Genomic DNA, 21,495 nt, shown 5'->3' on the forward strand with positions numbered 1-21,495 from the left:
CATCTTTCTCCAGGACGCAGAGGTTGAGCAGATTCAGATCTGCTTCCTGGAGAACACCTCAGCCTAGACTGCGGGCTTCTCGCAGCCCACTCCCACCGCAAGGTGGGAACGTGGCCTTCCGTCCACACCGGCCTTGCGGCAAACCAGCGAACCTTTTCAGCTTTCAGAAGACAAGGCCAAACCCAGCCCTCAGAATCCCACCGCACCAAATCCTTTTCCTGCAGCTTAAAAATCTGTCTCCTTTATCAGTTACAGCATAACGCAGCCAAAGTATTCCCCATATGACTTGCATCATTAGGGTTTTGAATAATAGTTCATTCACTTTGAAGAGACGTGTGTCTACTCCTTCCTCCTCTTCTTGCCTTCATGCTCATGTTCCTTGGGGCGGCTGCTATCTGAAGGTCTTCTAGAGCCACCATGCTGTTTGGCTTCTTCCAAAAACTTGTCCAAGCCAAAAGGATCTTCCTCAAACTGAACTGGTCCTTCTCTGCCTCTCTGCCTACGGTCTGAACTGGAAAATTCCTTGTCGGGAACAAATCTGTTGGTCTTTATTCTGGCTTCTAGGTCATCACCATACATGTCCTTGTCCAGATTTTTACTGGGCTTATAAATACTCTGGGCCCTATCTTTACCACCTCTCCAGGCTTGATCATAAACATTGTAAATTTCATCTTCTCCACCTGCAAATCCACTGTCCATACCCTTGGATTGGTTGAAGAGCCTTTGGTCATACTGAACGTCATTGGAAGTCCAAGGATTGGGCACACCAAGAGCAATGACTTCACTGATACCCCGATTTTCATTTCTCTGAAGTTTCGACCTCTTATCAGGAGCGGCCCTAGAAAGATTCCGGTCATGCTGTCCTTCTTTTCGCCTATCATGCCGGATTTTGTCCCTCTCACGTGCCTCCCCATCCTTTTTCCACATGGGTTTTGAGCCCAGCTCTCCTCTCCCTGGCTTTCTGGGCCACTTCTCTAAGTTTCTCTTCATGTTTCTCCTTTTCTTTCTGAGCCCTTTTTCTCTCTACTTGGGCACGCATTTCCACAGCTTCACGGGCCTTCCGATCAGCAATGTAGAGAGCTTCAGCCAGGATGGCAAAATTTTCATTTATGTGCACTGTCTGTAGCCCTCTTCCATCAGCAGCCAGACATTTATCTAATGGAATTGTATAACCCTTTGCATTTTTCCAGTTAGAAATACAAGGAGGAATCTTCCACTCTTGTTGTTCCTTTACAGTCATCTTTCGGCTAGGAGAATGCATGACAGGTGCAGGAGGAGAGGATGGTCCCCGGGGGATTTTCTCATTGATCTTGAACCTTGGAGGCTCCATTGGATCTTTCTGCATTTCTACCATGCGAATAACCCTTTGTTTAGCTCCAGAGTTGAAAGCCACTCCTGGCTGAGATGGTGTGTATCGGATATACTGAGCAGGAGCCAGTTTGTCAGCTGCTCGAACTGGCATGGCTGCGGCAACCTTCTGCGATACGGATTTTTCTAAGGCTACCCTTGTTTTTTCTGTTACCTCTTTAATAGCTTCTTCGTCGGGTCTTTGCAGGTCTGGATCATCTGCATTCATAACCTCCTTTGGAATCAGGTCACTGTATTTGCTATAAATGATCTTGTCTTTTGACTGTCCTTGTCGAGCAATTGCATTATACTTAATTTTTCCTTCAGGATCCACCTGAATGGCCAGTGCATTCGACACTTTTTTCTTTCGTCCCATGTCCAGTGGATACTGGGCCACATGGATCTCTGGAAAAGCGCCTCCATCTCCCAAATCCTCTAATGACCGAGGTATCCAGCCTTTCCAATAGCCGTATGGGGGAGGTTCTCTTCGGGAGGATACCAGTGAGGTCTGGCGTGACCTCTGAGATCTTGCCTTCTCTTCAGCCTCAAGCTGGTCCTGAGATAGCTGAGTAGGTGCAGGTAAAAAGCTGGTGAGCGCCATCTTCCGCCCCATACTGGGAGAAAACAGATGTCACCTTCAGTCAATTCATAAGGAAGACCTCCAAGGAGATCCAGGCGCTGTCTTTGTACTCGGAGTGCCAGGACACCTTCTCCGACACCCCAAGCTGGACCTCTCGCTCATTCAGCTCTCTGATGAGCTTCACCTTAAAGGATTCATCTTAGCAGGTTCCCGGTCGTCCCAACTGCTCAGCTTCCAGAGGAGGCTGCCTTCTCTCCAGTCTTATATACGGTTCTTGGATCACACGTAGCCAATCACCTATGAGCATGCAAGATTATCCGATTAATGGTAGGATTAGTAGGATCAGCCAATAAGCTTCTCATGTATCCAATCTGCAGTGGATTTTGCCTCAGGGCTCCCAGGTGTGGGGGCTTTTCCCTATCGTAAGAACATCCCACAACTGGCCGGTCATGGTGGCTCATGCCTATAATCCCAGCACTCTGGGAGGCCGAGGCCCGGTGGATTGCTTGAGGTCAGGAGTTTGAAACCAGCTGGAGCCAAGAGCAAGACCCTGTCTCTAGCCAATTAATTTCTATTTATAGTAACTTTTTCTATGTTATTTGGCCAGGCATGGTGGCACATGCCTGTAGTCCTAGCTACTCGGGAGGCTGAGGCAGAAGGATTGCTTGAGCCCAGGAGATTGAGGTTGCTGTGAGCTAGGCTCATGCCACAGCACTCAGTCTTGCTAGGTTGTCTCAAAAAAATCCCACAACTACTTCTGGGGTGTTGAGTGCTGGGGATGGCTCCTGCAAAACATAGCCACAATAACATACTGTCAAATCCCTGCATGACCTAAGCCTACTAAGGTGACTTTTCAATGATCAGGAATGTTTGGAAGGGGGAACCGTGTTCCTTTGATCATTCAAGGCGGACAGAATGCTCAACTAAGGGCCTTTGAGTCAGAACTTTGATCCACCTTGAGTGGGACGAGGCTGTCTGGCTTAAACACTGAATTCGTGGCCCCTGCTGCTCTCCTCGATAAGCACTTTGTGCCCTCCTTTGGGGAGATGGAAGTGGGGAAGAGAGGGTTGCAGAGCTGCTTGGCCTCAGGAGGGCAGGGCAGGTGACTCACAGTTCTGGTGGCAGAACTCTAGGCAGCCCATGCTCCTAGGTCTGTAGGTTCTGGACTCGTCCAATGGCTCTGCCCTTTTTCTGAGCTGATCGTGTGGTCTTAGACTTAAGACAGGAACGTCTTTGCCGTGGGACTCTTACCTTGCAAAACCTTAGACCTACTTTTACCATCAGTACAGGCCAGGCAGTATGTGGCCGGCCGGGCAGGTGCTGCAGGCTGGGGAGCTGGTCTTCCGCTCTCAGGAGGGGGCGAGGGCCAGCCCGCACTGGCAGAGACGCCCCGCCCCCAATAGCTCCTGAATGTCCACCACCTGCGAAGTGAGTGGGCAGCCCTTCTCCTGACTGCTTAAAGATAGATGGCATCCTGGAACTGAGAAGGGTTGGCCCCATTCCCTACACAGAATAAATTTGATTTTCTAAAAAAACCGTTAGCCCTTAGTGGCCTTCCCTTGACACTCATCCCTCGTAGATCTTAGAAAACATCCTACCCATGCCAGCTCATGTCTTGGTCTTAATTCCATGTTTACTTTGCCCTGACCTTTAATCACGTCAGATGTGATGCAAGCCACACCCATGGAGATCGTACCTGCCCCCTAATTCTTCTCTCCTGGCAACAGAACAAAGCTGTTTCATGAAGGAAGTGGTGTCTAATGTTTACATGGAACTTCTCAGACGTATAAGACCTTAGGGACATTGGTGAAGACCTTGAATTGTTCAGATGTCCCTGAGCTATGGGGATGGGGCTCTTTCTGTACTGAGTGTCACAGGATGTTGCCAAGGAGAATAGAGCAAGGGACATGCTATAGTGACTGGGTTGTTACAGGTTCACTTGTTGGATAGGTTATCAGATGAGAGTAACCTGGGCTTTGTCTCACTTGTGAGCCCACCACAGTAACTCAGGGAAAGAAAGCCAGGTTCCCGTCAACTCTTTTCTCTCCTCCCAAACCTTGGTGCCTAACCTGAAGTGTCCGGGTCAAGTCTGGCCTTGCACCCTCCGAAGTCGGAGGGATGCAGCCAGGGCTGTCTTGTGTCACCCCATGTTCCCCACATGCCTGCCACCTCTCTTGGGAGTTCCCTTACCATATGTTAAAGGCTTCCTGCATTTGGTGGAGAATTCCCTGCTCTGGGACTCCTGCCCGGCCACTTCCCACCTCACCTTGAACTGGAGGGCGTGTGTGTGTGTGTTGGGGGCTGGCCTGCCCAGGTGTTATGGCTTCTGCTCTCAGACATCTGTGTGCTCCTTGTCAGCAGTGTTGCCACCTTGTTTGAGGTCAAGGAAAGAAGGATGCCAGAGTCACCGGGGAACAGGAGGCGTTTCTAGAGTGTCGCATGCAGGCACTGGGGAGAGGCTGCATGCAGCCGTCTGCTGCTGACCTGTCTCCAGATGACACCTCTGGGACAGTCTTGGCCTCGGAGCCACCTCGTCTGAACTGACTCTGGGGCGTGTGTCCCAGGACACAGCGTAGTGGGGAGAGGCAGAGTCCTGGTGGGGCCCTGGTGTACAGCAGGCTGTCTCCTGCCACATAACAGCAGGAAACCCAGCACAGCAAGTACTGAGTTATGTGCCTGGATTGAGCTTCCAGGATCTGGTTTGAGTTCTTGGTTATTCAAATATTTGGGGGTACAAGAAGACTAAAGAGGGCTGGAGCTAGGTGTTTCCCATCCTCAGGTCTGTTAGATTTGGTAGTTGGTGATCCGTAAGGGGAGAACTCTGGGCATTGCAGAAGTTTGTCTTGCCTGCTGGAGGAATGAGACTTCGCTCCCATCGCCGTGAGACTAGGTGGGGTTCCTAGAAGTAAAATCATCAGGGTTCCTAGTGGTAAGGCTTGGGTAAAACTGGGGGACAGAGGTTCTTATTTGTCAGTTTTATTTTGTCATTTGACCACAGCATCTGGACTCCCTCAATCCCTGGAATAAGTATTTTCCCCACATTTTTGGATATATGTATGGGAGACAATTTTTTGAGACAAATGTTTTCCTGCTTTGTTTACCTTTCTTTCCCCTTCAAAAGGAATTAGCTTTCTCCTTCAAAAGGAATTAGAACTGCTTTGTAAAGATGCTTCTTGATATTTTACTTTTCGTTCCTTTTCCCCAACCATTCCAATTTCTCACCAGTCCTTCAGAAAGTATAACCCTTCTCTCCACACCCCCTCCCCCATCCCTGTCCTTGGCTCCCTTCCCTTCCATCATTATCTTTGTTAGCTTATGATATTTGCTGCCGAGATGTTATAACAAGGACTCATGTATATAAGCCATTTCTTGATCCATTTAAAAGGAATTGTACATTGTATAGAAGAGAACCTGAAAAACGGGGAAAAAAGCCCTAGCCATGGATATTGTGAAACTGCTATGTCATTTTGTAAACCGTCCGTTTGTGATCCGTGCAAAAGGGTTTCTGGGGAAGGGGTTAACGGTAGGGAGGCAGGGATGGTGGAGGGGTGAGTAGGGGAGTGGGCCGGGCCCAGCACACAGACTGGCAGCTGCTCCAACCCCATCCCTCCTTACAGATGCCACCTCCCCCACCACCCACCACTAACTTGTGCTTTGCCTCCCCACCCTAGAGTAGTCCCTCTGGGTCACCAGCACTGTCTTGGCAGAGCCCACTCCCTACCCTAACCTGCCCACCCTCCCTACCCCCCAGCATTAGGCTGATACTGTGGGGAAGTGCTGGGGGGTGGGAGGCAGCCGAGGAATGGGGGCAGTTCCCGAGGGCATCGAAACCAAGTAGTATTATGAAGTGTAACTGTATTTGCACTTTTAACCCCTGATTGCATTAGCACATACACAATAGACCCATATAACAAAAAGGCCACCCTCTTTTGGTGGCTAAACATAGCAAATCCTACTTCAGCCATCTAAGTACACAACCGGTGGTATTCAATTCAATGTTGTGCACCCATCACTGCTAACTTGTTCATTCCACGAATACCATTAACTGATTTCCCTCCCTGAGCCCCTGGTCACTTCTAGTCTCTAAATTTGCCTACTCTGGACATGTTATAAATGGATCACATTTGTCCTTTCTGTCTAGCTTATTTCACTTTGCATGATCTCAGGGTTTGATGTGTCATGAGCAAGAACCTCATTCCTTGTGAACTGTCTAGTGTTTATTCAGGCATCCAATCTTCAAATCTCCATCCCTTGGCATAGTGATACTCAGGTGGCAATGCCACACTTTGAAACAGTACCATGATGAACACTGGCATGTGAATGTTTGCTTGACTTCCTGTCTTCAATTCTTGTGGGTGAACCTAACAGTGGAATTTCTGGGTTACATGGGAATTGTATGTCTAGGTTTGAGCCATTGCCAAAGCAGGAACTGCCTATGGAGGTGGTTCAATCTAGATGACTTTCTTCTGGGGTCTCTTTGGGAGCATAAACCTGCTATCAGATCTATGCTTGATGTGGTGGTTATGTGACTGAAATTAAGCTGTGGGGGAAGGTCATACCTGCTTCAGTCCCTGGATAATGAAGCCCACATACCCCCAACTCCCTCACCCGGATTCTGCACATCCATCCTGACCTCAAGGGCAACTCTGGACCATCAGGTAGTGCTTGAGAGTCAATGAACAGCTTAGATACCCTAAGGATCAGTCAGACTTGGGACAGTTTGCAAATAGATAGGAATGCTTACATAAAGATCTGCCCATTGGCAAAGACTGGGGAACAAGGTGAATCTCTTCAATGATGCTTGTTAGACTTCCTGCTGTGCACTAAACCAGTTGAGAAACCAAGAACGTGCCCAGTTTCTCCAGAGTTCAGAGGCTTCTGGACTCCTTGAGTTCACTGATGCCTGTCCCGGTGATTGCTGGAACCTCCCGGGCCTTCGGGGTAGAAGACCCAAGTGAGCATGGCCCTTCTGTTAGTAGAAGGCTCCAAAGGGCTTGCATCTCCCGCTCAGGTGTCCTTTCCAGTGACTAGCTGCTTAGAGGGTTTATCTTAACTGCAGAGGTCAGAGGGGCATGGACCTAAAGCAGTCCTTATAGATGGAGCTCTGCCCTTGACCACTTCTCAGGGGAGACTGACAGTCTGGATCCCAGCAAGGTGGGGAGTCACCTTCAGCTTGATCATTCTGTCTTCCCTGGTGAGAAACACGCATGGACAGAGTTGTGAATCGCTGCAGTGTTTCTGACCAAGATAAACTGACAGTGATCTTGGGCAGCTACTGGTAAAGAGGTGGGATGTCCCAGACGACGGAGCTGGTGGGAAACAAGCTTGCCTCCCTTAAGGATCTTCTTGGGTTAGGAAGCTGTGTGCTCATCTGAGGACAAAGTCGCCTATGAGGATTGGCTGTGTAGAGTTGGACAGGTTCATGTGGCCTGGTGCCTTGCTCTTAGCATTGCTGGGTATGCCATCACCCCCCCACCCCCACCTCCACCCTGGCTGGAGCCCAAAACATCTCCATGGAGTCAGCATCTTACAGCATCTATAGATTTTCCTAGGATACTCATGTACATCTAATTCTGAACATGCTCTTGTAGCGTAACTCCTGCCTCACGTGGTCTTTGGGTCTGCTGATGAGGGGATGCCAGTCCTGTGCTGAGGTGGCCTGGGCAGATTGACCTTGTAGTGGGGTGACTGGAGAATATTTGGCCCCTTGTGCTCCTGGAGGAGGGGCTGGTGAGTGGTCAGGGACCTGTGGATGAGAACTTGCCCCCATCACTTGCTGGTCGTCTCTAGCCTGATCCCTGAATTTTACAGTCAAGGGCCGATCTGGGGCTGGGGCTGTAACTCCACACCTGAGGGTGGCTGTTTGGGTAGGGCTATGAAAGCCACTGTCAGGTCAACCAGGTCTGTCCTTGCCTCATCAGGGTGATCTGTAATAAGTCAGGCCTGCTTTTCTGAGCTTCAAATAGCGTAAATTGTGATGGTAAAAAACTTGAATCCATTTGACCTAAGCATATGAGGACTTCATATTAAGCATCTTCAAAGTCTCACAGAAAAAGCTGTTTCTCATTTATGTGAGCTGGCAGCAGGATTTGACAAAATGATCACCTATAACTGGCTTGTTAGGTCTGTTGGAAGGTGAATTAAATGAATAAACCTTACAGCAATTTATTTCGGCATATTATGGGGGTACAGATTTTAAGGTTTCAATAAATGCCCATTTCCCCCCTACCCCCACAAGCCTGAGTCTCCATGCCCATCCCCCAGATGGTGCACATCTCTCATTATGTATATACCCGCCCCCCTCCCCCTCCCACCTGCCCAATACCCTATTACTGTAGTACCTATGTGACCACTTAGGTGCTACTCAGTTAATACCAGTTTGCTGGAGAATATATCTGGTGCTTGTTTTTCCATTCTTGGGATACTTCACTTAGTAGTATGGGTTCCAGCTCTAACCAGGAAAATATAAGATGTGCTATATCACTGTTGTTTCTTAGAGCTGAATAGTACTCCATGGTATACATATACCACATTTTAATCCCATTCTTGGATTGATGGGTACTTGGGCTGTTTCCACAGCCTTGCAATTATGAATTGTGCTGCTATAAACATTCGAGTGCAGGTGTCTTTTTTGTAGAGTGTCATTGGATCTTTTGGGTAGATGCCCAGCAATGGGATTGCTGGATCAAATGGTAGATTCACTTGTATCGCTTTAAGGTATCTCCATATTGCTTTCCACAGAGGTTGAACTAGTTTGCAGTCCCACCAGCAGTGTAGGAGTGTTCCTCTCTCTCCGCATCCATGCCAGCATTTATTGTTTGGAGACTTTTTGATAAAGGCCATTCTCACTGGAGTTAAGTGATATATCATTGTGGTTTGATTTGCATTTCCCTGATTAGAGATGTTGAGCATTTTTTCATGTCTGTTGGCCATTCTTCTGTCTTTAGAAAAGTTTCTGTTCAAGTCCTTTGCCCACTTTTTAATAGGGTTATTTGATTTTTTTTTTTTCTTGCTGATTTTCGTGAGTTCTAAGTATATTCTAGTTATCAGTCCCTTATCGGATGCATAGGATGCAAAAATTTTCTCCCATTCTGTAGGCTGTTTACTCTCATGACTACTTCTTTGGCTGTGCAGAAGCTTTGTAGTTTGATCATGTCCCATTTATTTTTGTTGCTGCTGTGATTGCCTTTGGGGACTTCTTCATAAACTCTTTGCCCAGGCCGATGTCTAGGAGAGTGTTTCCAACTTTTTCCTCTAGAGTTCTAATAGTTTCATACCTTAGGTTTAAGTCTGTTATCCAGCGTGAGTTGGTTTTTGTGAGAGGTGAAAGGTGTGGGTCCTGGTTTAGCCTTCTACAGGTGGCTATCCAGTTTTCCCAGCACCATTTATTGAAAAGGGATTCTTTTCCCCAGCGTATGTTTTTGTCTGCTTTGTCAAAGATTAGATGGCTATATGAGGACGGTTTTATATCAGGATTCTCACATCTGTTCCACTGGTCAATATTCCTATTTTTGTGCCAATACCATATTGATTTAATTACTACAGCTTTGTAGTATAGCTTGATATCTGGCATATTAATGCCTCCCATTTTGTTTTTGTTGCCTAGAATTGCTTTTGATATTTGGGGTCTTTGGTTCCATACGAAGCGTAAAGTTATTTTTTCTATATCTGAAGAATGCTGATGGGATTTTAATAGGTATTCCATTGAATCTGTAGATCAGTTTGAGTAGTATAGACATTTTGATGTTGAGTCTGCCGATCCACGAGCATAGTATGGATTTCCATCTGTTTACATCCTCTGCTATTTCCTTCCTCAGTGTTTCATAGTTCTCCCTGTAGAGGTCTTTTACCTCCTTGGTTAAGTATATTCCTAGGTACTTTAATTTCTTTGTTGCTATTGTGAAGGGAATTGAGTCTTTGATTTGGTTCTCAATTAGATTGTTGGCATATATGAATGCCTCTGATTTCTGTGTATTGATTTTTGTATCCTGAGACTTTACTAAATTCATTGATCAGTTCCAGGAGTTTCTTGGTTGATTCGTTGGGGTTTTCTAGATATAATATATCATCAGCAAACAGTGAAAGTTTGATCTCTTCTGCCCCTATTTGGATACCTTTGATTCCATTTTCCTGTCTGATTGCTGTAGCCAAGACTTCCAGCACTATGTTGCATAGAAGTAGAGATAGTGGGCAGCCTTGTCTGGTTCCAGTTCTAAGTGGGAATGATTTCAATTTTTCCCCATTCAGTATGATGTTGGCTATGGGTCTGTCATATGGCTTGTATCATTTTTAGGTATGTCCCTTCTATGCCTATTAAGTGTTCGTATCATGAAAGGGTGTTGCATTTTGCCAAAAGGTTTTTCTGCATCTATTGAAAGAATCACGTGGTCTTTATTTTTGTTTCTGTTTATGTGGTGAATTGCATTTATAGACTTACGTATGTTGAACCATCCCTGCATCCCTGGGATGAAGCCCACTTGGTCGTGATGGATTATTTTTTTGATAAGTGTCTGGATTCGGTTAGCTAAGATTTTGTTGAAAATTTTTGCATCTATATTCATTAGGGATATTGGTCTGTAGTTTTCTTTTTTTGTTGCATCCTTTCCTGGTTTTGGTATCAGAATGTAATACTTCATAAAAGGTGTCGGGGAGGTTTCCGTTCTTCTCGATGTTGTGGAATAGTTTCTGCAAAATTAGGTACTAGTTCTTCTTTGTAAGTGTGGTAAAATTCAGGTGTGAAGCCATCTGGACCGGGACTTTTCTTTTTAGGGAGATTTTTAATTGCTGTTTCGATTTCAGCTGTTGAGATTGGTCTGTTCAGGGAATCTATTTCTTCCCGGTTGAGCCTAGGGAGGCTGTGTGTTTCTAGAAACTTGTCCATTTCCTCCACATTTTCCAGTTTGTGCATAAAGATTTTTGTAGTTTTCATAAATTATATCTTGTATCTCTTTGGGATCAGTTGTGATGTCTCCTTTTTTATTCCTGATGGAGCTTATTAGAGATTTCTTTTCTGCTTTTCGTTAGCTTAGCCAATAGTGTCAATTTTGTTTTTTCAAAGAACCAACTTTTTGTTAATCTCCTGAATAGCTTCCCTGTTTTCAATTTCGTTTAGTTCTGATTTGATCTTGTTTTCACTTCTGCTGGGTTTGGGGCTGGTCTGTTCTTTTTCCAGCTCTTTGAGTCGTTTCATTAGAATGTCTATTTGTGATCTTCTTGTCTTTTGGTTATAGGCATTTATGGAGATAAACTTTCCTCTCAGAACTGCTTTAGCTGTGTCCCAGAGGAGTTGATAACTTGTCTGTCCATTGTCATTTTCTTCATAGAATTTATTTCCATCTTGATTTCTTCATTTATGAAGTGATCATTTAGTAAGAGGTTGTTTAATTTCCACATTTTTGTGTAGAAATGTGAGTTTCTGTTATGGTTGATTTCTGCTTTTATTCCACTGTGATCTGAGAAGGTACATGGTATGATTTCTATTTTTTTAAATTTCTTGAGATTTTCTTTGTGTCCTAGGGATATGGTCAATCTTAGAGAATGTCCCGTGAGCTGATGAGAAGAAAGTATATTCAGTGGATTTTGGGTAGAATGTCCTGTAGATGTCAGTCAGACCCAATTGTTCCAGGGTTTTGTTTAAGTTCATTATTAATTTTCTGTTTGGAGGATCTGTCTTGTGCCATCAGTGGGCTGTTGATCTCTGGTGATCATGGAGTTGCTATTAATCCATTTGGTTAGATCCAGTAAGGTTTGCTTTATGAATCTGGGTGCACCTAAGTTGGGTGCATATATATTTAAAATTGTTATCTCTTGTTGAAGTGTGCCCTTCACCATTATATAATGACCCTTTGTCTTTCACTACTTTTGTTGGTTTAAAAACTAAATCATCTGAAATTAGAACTGCCACGCCAGCCTTCTTTTGGCTGCCACTTGCCTGGAACACTGATCTCCATCCTTTTACTTTTAGTCCATATGCATCCTTGCAGGTTAGATGTTTCCTGAAGACAGCATATACTTGGCCTGTATTTTCTTATCCATTCAGCCAGCCTATGTCTCTTGAGTGGAGAGTTTAAGCCATTCACATTATTGAGAGAACTGATAGGTAAGGTAGATTACTGTTCATTCTGTTGGGTTGGATGTTGTTGCTTTGATTTCTCTCTTGAGCCATTGTATTATCTGGCCTTTAATCTTTGGGTTTTGGTTGTTCATGAGTTTTTATTATGGTGCTCCGTGCGTAACACTGCTTTGAGTAGTTCTTGTAGGGCTGGTCTTGTCTTGGTGAATTCTCTGAGACTTTGCTTGTCTGAGAATGTCTTTTTCTCATATCTGAAGCTTAGTTTTGCAGGGAAATAAGATTCTAGGCTGGGCGTTGTTTTGTTTCAGAAGAGTGAGAATGGGGCCCCAGTCTCCTTGCTTGTAAAGTCTCAGTAGAGAAGTCTGGTGTTATTTGTATTGGCGTTCCCTTGTTAGGTTACTTCTTACAGCTCTTATAAGGGCCTGTTTAGTTGATATTTTGGTCAGGCTGATGACTGCATGTCGTGACGTCTTCCTGTTTGCATTGAATCTCCCAGGGGTCCTCTAGGCTTCTTGAACTTTTGTATATCAAGATTTTGAGCAAGGCCTGGGAAATTTTCCTCTATTATATCTTCAAAAAGCCTGTCTAGCCCTTGAGTGTTGTCTTCCCCTTCTGCTAACCCTATGACCCTCATGTTGGGTTTCTTCACAAAATCCCACAGTTCTCGTAGGCTTTGCTCTTTTGTTTCTCTGCTCTGTGACTGATTTATTTAATTGGAAGGTGTTATCTTCAATCTGAGATTCTTTCTTCTGTTTGATCTACCCTGTTCTTGACTTTCCACAGTATTTTGTAATTCCCTGAGTTGATTCTTCATCTCCAGGACTTCGGTTAAAGTTTTCTTCACTGTGTCGATCTCTTTAGTGAACCTTTGTTCCATATCCTGGAGGCTTTTTGTGATTTCTTTGTGTTGAGTTGTTGCAGGTCAGTGAGTGTTCTTATGATCCACATACGAAATTCCTTTTCTGTCATATTGGTTGCCTGATTTGGGTTGGTGTCCGTTTCTAGGCGGCTGGTGCTCCTCTTTGAGGGGTGTGTTTTCCATTTGGTTCTTCATATTTCTTGAGTTCTTTGGCTGATTTCTTCCCATGTTGATCTGTTTTCTTTCCTTTAGGTTTTTGTTTGGGTATTCACACACCTTGTTTAGTTTCTGAGCCGTTAGGTGGTGTCTGTGGGTGAGATTCGACTTACAGCAATTTAAATAAAAGCTATTCTTAACTAATGCTATAATGATAGGGTTAATGTTTTATCAACTTTTGAACTTTGTCTATATACCTTGGAATGGAAAGCATGAATGCTACTGTGCCTTGGTGACTCCCATTCCTGTAATCTCCCTGCTAAGGAAGGGAATGAACTATAGAACCACATCCTTTATGCTGCTCTTGCATGACAAGGTGAGCTAAGACTTCAATATCCTCAGACCTACCCATACGTAGTGAGCTTTTTTGTAGCCCAACCCAAAGAAAAATCTTAGATAGCACATGGCCAACTCAAAAGGCTAGAAATACTTAATTCTGAGACTGACCCAGCAGCAGGTGTGCTGGGGGGGGGGACGGTCACTGGGGGAGAGCAGGGGAAACAAACTCTAGGATAGAGGAGTTGGGTCTAAACTCATTCGTGTTTGGCTATTGGCAGTCACTACTCGTGCTGTTCATGAAATGGCTCATGGTTGTGACTGCACCTGGAGACAGGTGAGCTGGCTTGGGGTCCTGGAAACATGGACAGAAGCCCTGGGGGCCCAGAGATGAGCTTGGGGACCATAAGGATAAAGGGATGTGATGGGGGTGTTCTACCTAGGGACGAGGGTGCTGTCGTAGGATGTGATGAGTAGGAACTTCAGTATGTGTCGACTTTCGTCTCACACCTGACCTCTTATCAGTTTTCACTTCCCAGAAACAGGTATAACCTTACCAAGTCGTGATTTGAGGAGCAAATCGCATAGGAAGTGTTACCTTGGAAAGCAATTCTGTGCAGTGAACTTCGAGCCACCTGGGGAGGCCACAAACCTCTCCTGACCCCTTTGACAGTGATGTCTTCCTAGGCTTGAGGGGGGGTCCCTGCCGACCTGTCCTGGAGGCTCTCTGCTCAGTGGTGGGGGTCCATCTGCCGTGCCCCCTCTGGAGCCACAGCCTGTGCTGGTCTGTGTTGGCCCCACCATCGTAGACTTAGAGTTTGGGCTCCTTATTTCCTTCTAACGGGGTGATGTCTGTCCCATTTCCCTAGGAGATGCGTTTTCTAACCATCCTAAGGTCCCATTGTCACCTGGTGCATGGGATCTTCCTGGGGTGGGGGTTGTGTCCAGCTCTCAGGGACTCCTGAGCCTCCTGTGTGTTGTGGCGCCTCTAGGCCACCAGGTGGTGCCAGTGGACTCTCAGCCAGGGGAGAGGAGGGAAAAGGTCTCTGGGGACTGGAGGATTCTTGAATTACCTGGGGAAGCTTGCTTATGCTTTTCCTTGGATGGGGGGTGGTGGCGGGTAGTGTTCTTTGTCCTGTGGGAAATAATTTTTACTTAGAACACCACAAATTCACAACCTTGACATAGGAGCTACAGTTTCAAAATCCAGTGTGGCAAAGGCAGAAGGAAATTCCTCGTACAGTGAAGACGGAATGGGATGCCAAGTAACTACACCTTACCAATTGGAGGCCTGATGGGGATTACCATAGCCTATCCTAAGTCAGCAGCCCCCACGCTTAAACTGGGTCCTGAGTCTGTTTAAATTACAGGGATAAAGTTACAAAGTCCTGAGTTCAGGACTTAAATATATACATACCACTGTTTCCCTGTAGTGATCTGAACAAAGTCAGTCCAAAGCTTTCATTGGTGTCCTTTACAAATACAAAATGCTGGCTAAATAAGCCCAGCGGCCCATGCGTGGATTACACCACCTGGGTTCTCAAGAGGGTCTAGAAGTCTTCCTGTCCAGAACTCCCATTGTTGATCCTAAACTTCTGACACCTGTGGTTCAACTTGCCTGTCAACTTCTCAGTCCTGTTGTCACTAGATCTAGGAGTGGGAGCTTGGCATAGACCTAGGTCAAGGTACCATGAGTCAGGCCTTGTTATAAGTCGGAGGGGCGAGGTGTTAGACCACTCACAAGAACCTACCAGACAGCTGTAAGCTGATGTGTCAGTAACAGCCTGAGGGCACTGTAAACATAATCCTCAAGCAGAAAAGGGTTCAAATAGTTTTCAGAGTGTTTGGAAATGCCTCACCTGTGCCTTACCAGTCTCCTTTTTAAAATTCTTTCCTGGCCGGGCGCTGTGGCTCACGCCTGTAATCCTAGCTCTTGGGAGGCCGAGGCGGGCGGATTGCTCAAGGTCAGGAGTTCAAAACCAGCCTGAGCAAGAGCGAGACCCCGTCTCTACTATAAATAGAAAGAAATTAATTGGCCAACTGATATATATATAAAAAATTAGCCGGGCATGGTGGCGCATGCCTGTAGTCCCAGCTACCCGGGAGGCTGAGGCAGAAGGATCACTCGAGCCCAGGAGTTTGAGGTTGCTGTGAGCTGGGCTGACGCCACGGCACTCACTCTAGCCTAGGCAACAAAGCGAGACTCTGTCTCAAAAAAAAAAAAAAAAATTCTTTCCTTCATACTGGAGTACAAATACTGTTAGGGTTACATATCTTGCCCCTGCCTCCCCTCCCCCACCTGGCTATGCCAGAGCTTCTAGTGTGTCCAGTCTCCAGGTGGTGCACACCGCACCCACTGTGTAAGTGCATACCCTTCCCCTCCTCCCCCTTCCCTCTGCCCACTTACCGATTAGATTTTTTTCAGACATTTGGTTACAATGTATATCTTTCTCTCCCTAAAAAGGGATAGAGGTAATCCCTTCCCCCCAACAAAGCTCCCCACTTCCTTAGGATTTGGGTCTCCCCACCCCAATCCCTGTTGAACACTTTGTTCTTGACTAGTGAAAACCCAAGGTGTTAATCACATGTGTGATGGATAGCAGACTCTACCTAAAGATGCCAAGAAATGCCAACTGTTAAAAGGGCTCTTCCTAGCTTCTGATGTGGAGATGGTTTTTCTCATCTCTTCTCTGGAACTTGTTGGGGAACCTGACTCCAGACTTAAACCTTGAGAAAAGGGATCCTACTGATTCAGACTTGGACGAGCATGTGTGGGAGCTGTGCTCTGCCCCAAAAGTACACGGCTTAGTGTGGTCCCCATCCTGGTGCCAGTGGCTGTGGCACTGGGGGAAGTGAACTTTCCAGGGGGCTGCAGAGACCATCACAGACATGACTCCTCCTACCCATGGGCCAGGCCGCACGTACTGCCACGGACGTGTAATAGTAGTCATGCTGTTGAGTTGTCTGGGAGGTAGATGCTGAGAATTGGAAATGCAGACACGGTTTGCAGAGGGAAGCTGTCAGACCATAGTGCAGACCTGATAGTTTCCTGCCACCCCAATGGGGAGCTGTGGGGCAGATATCCCTAGCCTGAGGAATTTTTTAATGGAATTGTATTTTATTCATTGTAAAACAACTTTTCTAGTACAAAAAATATTGAAAGAAAATGACCATTTCTAACTTCCGTTAATTTTGTTGAAGCCTGGAAATCTTCAGGCACCAATTGGCCTGATAGAGTGTGTGCTGAAGTACTTCAATCGTCTCTTTTGCTTTTTTGAAGACATGAATTTGATTCCTGAACTTCAGCTTAAAGTTTTCCTATTAAGTCATAAGCCATCTCAAGTTCTTTCTGCATCTTTATAATCTGGTCGAATCTGAGCGTTTTCTTTAGCTTCACATGCTGAAGTTTATAGTTCCTGTATTTTCTCCAATTGCTTTCTTAGACGAGTAGTTTCATCCGTGTATCTTTTCAGGAGCGATCCATAGCTTGAGACTTCATTAATGGATGTTGCATGGAAGTGGCTGAGCTCCTGTGCTGGGTTGGGTCACCAAGAATGAGTTAACAGCTGGAGCCCTTAGATAACACTCCTCACAGCTGGACAGCACATTCTTTTGAGGCAGTCAACAGGTGACATGTTGCTGTCTATCAGCAATGGAAACGAAGAGTCTGAAACCTTCATCTGCTGCAGCTGGCATAGGGACCATCGTCATGGATTGTGCTAGATACTATCTCCTGCCATCATGTCCCTCACACTTGGCCAGTACTTGTGTTAGGCAACTTAGACAAAGAGGTTATTTACTCCAGTTTATTAGGGTGCCTGCTAAGGAGCCATAGTGTCCCAGCAGCCCGTATTCAGTTAACTCTTACATATTGAGCCAAATCCACCTAACAGCTGTGACTCTAAATTTTCTTCTGACTTGTCTCACTAATGAGGTCATAGCTGTGAGCTGAGGCATTGTGGGGACAACAGGTTAGGGATGAGAGTCTGACACACCCCCAAAGTGGCACCGATGCAATAGGCCTCTGGGGTCTCTGTAGGGTTCTCCCTCCCTCTGGTGCACACAAGTCTTCCAGAGTATTGTTACTTCCTGTTCACCAGGTTGGACATATGCGGTGCTGATAAAGTAGACCAGAAAGGTCTATGTAACGTCAGTCAAGTTCCTGCCGATCATACTGAGCAGAGGTCAGAGTTCAGGTGACCCAGGGAGGAGACTGAGTGTACACTGCTGGCCGTCCCACAGAACTGCAGACTGGTACTGAGCCTTGCTGAGGATTGTGAGAAAGTGTCCTCTAGATAACCAGTATCTAGAGTGCCATCCTGGTGTATCCAGTGCGCCATCTTAATGAACTTCAAGAGATGAAAGATGCCATACCCTGTGTGACGGCTGTGAAAGACTAAATGTCATTCGTTGTCACCTGACATGGGACTCCACATGACTTTGGAAAACAATTGAGGATTTCTACAGTCCTTATTTCGTTGCTTTTGCCAAGGCACCAAGTAACTATTTTCTTGTAGCCTTTAATTCCTCTTGTGATGTGACGGAAGGAGTTACCAGTATCTATGTTACATTTTCAATTTGCTCACTCTGTACCTTTTGGGTGAAAAAGATTTGCTTTTAAAAATCGGGCTAATAGGCCTGGAAAATGGAGAAAAGACCAGAGTCTCTGAAGAAACTTCCTCTAATTGTTTCTTCAGATGAGGCATTTCCTCTGTATCTTCTCAGAGACCTTCAGTGCTTGAAACCTCATAAGGGCAGTGTTCCTCAAAGGTGTAGAGGGACTTCTCTTCCTTATGGGACAAAAGGGTCCCTGTTAACTGGTCGACTGGAACCAGTGGCCAGGGTGAGCTTTTCTGTCCTGCAAAAGCCTTCCTGGCTCCAAGTCCTCACTGGAGTTGAGAGTTGAATTTAGAACCTTCCAGGATAGTAGTATGCTCTTCTAAAACGTGAACCCTGGAAGCATCAGTTCCATTATCTTTGAGCAGGATATTTGTTAGAAAGCAACACCTTGCTTTTCTTGGAGCACTGGCAGAAGAGTGACATTCACTTGTCCTTAACCACTGCCCTGGGCACAGGATGTCACAGTGGCACCTGCAGGGCATCAGCAGTGGCTGCTAGACTCCTGTGTGGTCTACTGCCTTCCACACATGCCACGTCATGCACCTTAAGTTGTGAGAATCTTCCCAGAACTAGATTCTCCTGCCAGTCTTGACACTGGAGAGAGTTACAAATTGTCAAGCCAGCTGGGGGGAAATGTAGAGCCTGAGAGTAAAAATAGAGCCCAGGGCTAGGTTCAGGGAGCTTTTGCACAGCAAGGTGTAACTACCTACTTTGCAAAGGTGTAGTCTGACTTAAGTCTTCACCTCCTTAAACAAGACTAACTCGTAGATAATGAGCACATGTTGGTGTGATGGTAAGGTCCTTCCTCATTACATAGGAGAAAAAATTTACCCCAGCAGATGAGCAGGAGACGGAAACCTCAGTGCCTACAGGCTTGGTGGTGGTGGGAGCATCTCAGGCTGCCCTTTGGCCAAATGACCAAAGTTGTGGATTGTTCTCTCCACCAGCATCACTCAGTGTCTGTCTCTCTCTCCTTTATTCCTTTTCCATCTGTCAGGGCTGGGGGGAAAATCATGCCATGTGTGGAAAACTCTTCCTCTGGGATGTGGAGGAAACTGGCTGCAGAAGCTCAACCCTTCACCTTCTCTGCCCTCATCCAGATGCGTTTTCAGGAAAAAGTCCCAGCAGACATGGTTTTTACACTGCTGTAAGCACAAAGGATTAAGTTCAAGAGAGTCCTCTACTTGGGGCCAATACTTACACTCCTTAGTCCTTCACTTCTAAGCAAAAGCACTTATGACTTAGGCTGAAGAATGTGAAAGAACCATGAAGTCTTGTACTTCCTATTTAAAAGGACACCAACCGTGCGATGTTAAAGGCAGTGAGAGGGTGCTGCCTAGGGAAGCCTGTAGGTGGTCTCGAGGTTTCTCAACTTAGTTATTTGAGGCTGAGGACTACTCATTGCAACAAAACCATCATTAGTTTGTCCTGGTAAACCCAGAGGATTTATACTAGTCTACATATGCAAGGAAATGAGGTTCTCTGCCTATGCCATTCCATGACTTGAGAGTAAAAGAATGGGCATGTGAAAATTGAGCATGTTTGCATCTAGAAGCAGACTGTGACAGGCGGACACTTACAAACACTAGACTTGTTGAATGCCTGGAATGTCAGAGGAAGTGGAGAAAGCATAGTAGGCAGGGGTAGAAGCTGACCTTGGGGGGGCCTTTGCAGCAGACCCTTGAAACAGCCTCCGAGTAGCTCTGAAACTTAGGGTGGCCTCCAGAGCTGCCTTGAACTAACTGAGGTGGCTGGGCTTCTGTTCTCCCAGGAAGCCCTGGATGGGTTTTCCCAGGGAGGAGAGGGCACAACCTTGGCTGAAGCAGCTCCCAGTGGGACAAGGGCTGTCTTTCAGAGATGAGTGTCTTGGAGCATCTAGTCCAGGATCAATGGGACATGGCATAACACCTGTCTCAGGAAGGTGTCATGTGTCCTGGGAACAGGCAGAATTTGCCTGAGACCCCCTCATCCTGGGGTCCTGTTATCTGTTGTCTTCCTTTGCTTTCCTGCAGGGCAGAGTTCCTCAGTTGAATACCTATGGATACCTACCAGGGTGGCGGAGCCCAGGGGATGAGCTGCAGGGTTGGAAATGGAACTCCTGGGTGACCCTGGGCTCTGCCCTTGTGACTGACAGTGGTAGTAATGGAGTTGGCTTGTTTTGAGGGTGTGTTGAAGGGTTTGCTAGGTGACTTCTGGGACCTTTCGTTTCCAGAGACACCTCCAGTCTCTTAGTAATACCCCACTCTTTTAGGGACTGACAGCTCTAAGAATGCTGCTCTTTGAGCATCAGGAAAGTCAGAGGTAGTTGTACCTTGTTACCTGGGTGGGGTCATTTCTACTTTGCAGGTAACTCTTTAGCCTTCAAGGCTGAGTTTGGTCCTTGTTGACAAATGTAGTCCCGTTTGGGCCTGTAGTTGGATTCTGCCTTGCCACAGCATTTTCAGGGCATCAAGTGTGCATGCTATAAATACATGTTGCACTGTTAACATGTCAGGATCCAGGTGTTCCTGACTTTATCTTGCATGATGAAATATAAATATCCTTGCCAACTGCTAGAGAAAGTAAGTTCCGTGTGGTGTCCTGGGTACCTTAGAGTGATTGTTTGGCGTCGAAGTTCGTGAGCACATGGTCCTCGTCCCTGCCCGTCCGCTTATTTGAGGAGGGAATACATAGTATGAACAAAAGCCTCTGCACTGAAAGGGCACCCAGGTCAGGACCGCATAGCTTAGGGTCTTCAGTGCTGAGACCTGCAAGAAATGCATCAGGTCTGGCCTCAGGTAGAAAGATAGGTTTACATTGGTCCCCTAGTTGTAGCTTTCAGGATGTCTCAATGTGACCACTGCATTGAGTATCTCCAGAAGGAAACTGGGCAATGACAAACTTTGTTACCAACCCTAATATTCCTATACAGACCCTGGAAGGCGGCAGTGCATGGCAGAGTGGGAGCTTGAGGAAAACTGACAGGTAGCAGGTGGCTCACTTCTTGGCTGTGGGAATTGAACCAGGGTGGCAATCTTTCTGTTCTTCAGCATAAGAATAGAAATAGAAATTGTGATGATGTTTCCTCCTTCCTAAGCATCCTCCAAAGGCTTCAAGTTAGACTTCCTATGGAAAACTGCCAGCCAAGTCGGGGCTCTTCAAACTCAGTAGCATGGACATTTTGGGGTGGAAAACTCTTCGTCATGTAGAGCCGTCCTGCGCATTGTAGGAAGTTCAGTAGCACCCATGGGCTAAGCTTCCTACATGCTGGTAGCACTCCCCAGGTGTGATGGGGCTCCTAGACATGGCTAACTTCACAGTGGTGCGATATTTCCTCTTGGTGAGGACCCAGCTTTGTGGTCTAAGGAATCCCTGGGAGTGTCTTATGGCAGCTGCCCTGTGGGCCTTCATGGATGGAGTGCTGGGTTCTTGTGTTTTCCTATGATCTTAGAAAAGTGAGTAGAACACATGAGAAGGCAGTGACTCCAGAAGTTCTCTCCCTCCTTGGAAAGGTTCTGTCTTGAGTCCTAGGGCCTGGGATTTGCT

At 46.3% G+C, this 21,495-nt stretch overlaps 1 pseudogene; it reads right to left on the bottom strand.

Annotated features, from left to right (window-relative positions):
- Positions 1 to 276: 276 nt before the first annotated feature.
- On the bottom strand, positions 277 to 1,954 carry LOC105856110 (SNW domain-containing protein 1 pseudogene; annotated as a pseudogene).
- Positions 1,955 to 21,495: the final 19,541 nt, after the last annotated feature.

The sequence above is a fragment of the Microcebus murinus genome, chromosome 3 (assembly GCF_040939455.1).
Source record: "Microcebus murinus isolate Inina chromosome 3, M.murinus_Inina_mat1.0, whole genome shotgun sequence".
In the NCBI taxonomy this organism is placed as follows: Eukaryota; Metazoa; Chordata; class Mammalia; order Primates; family Cheirogaleidae; genus Microcebus; species Microcebus murinus.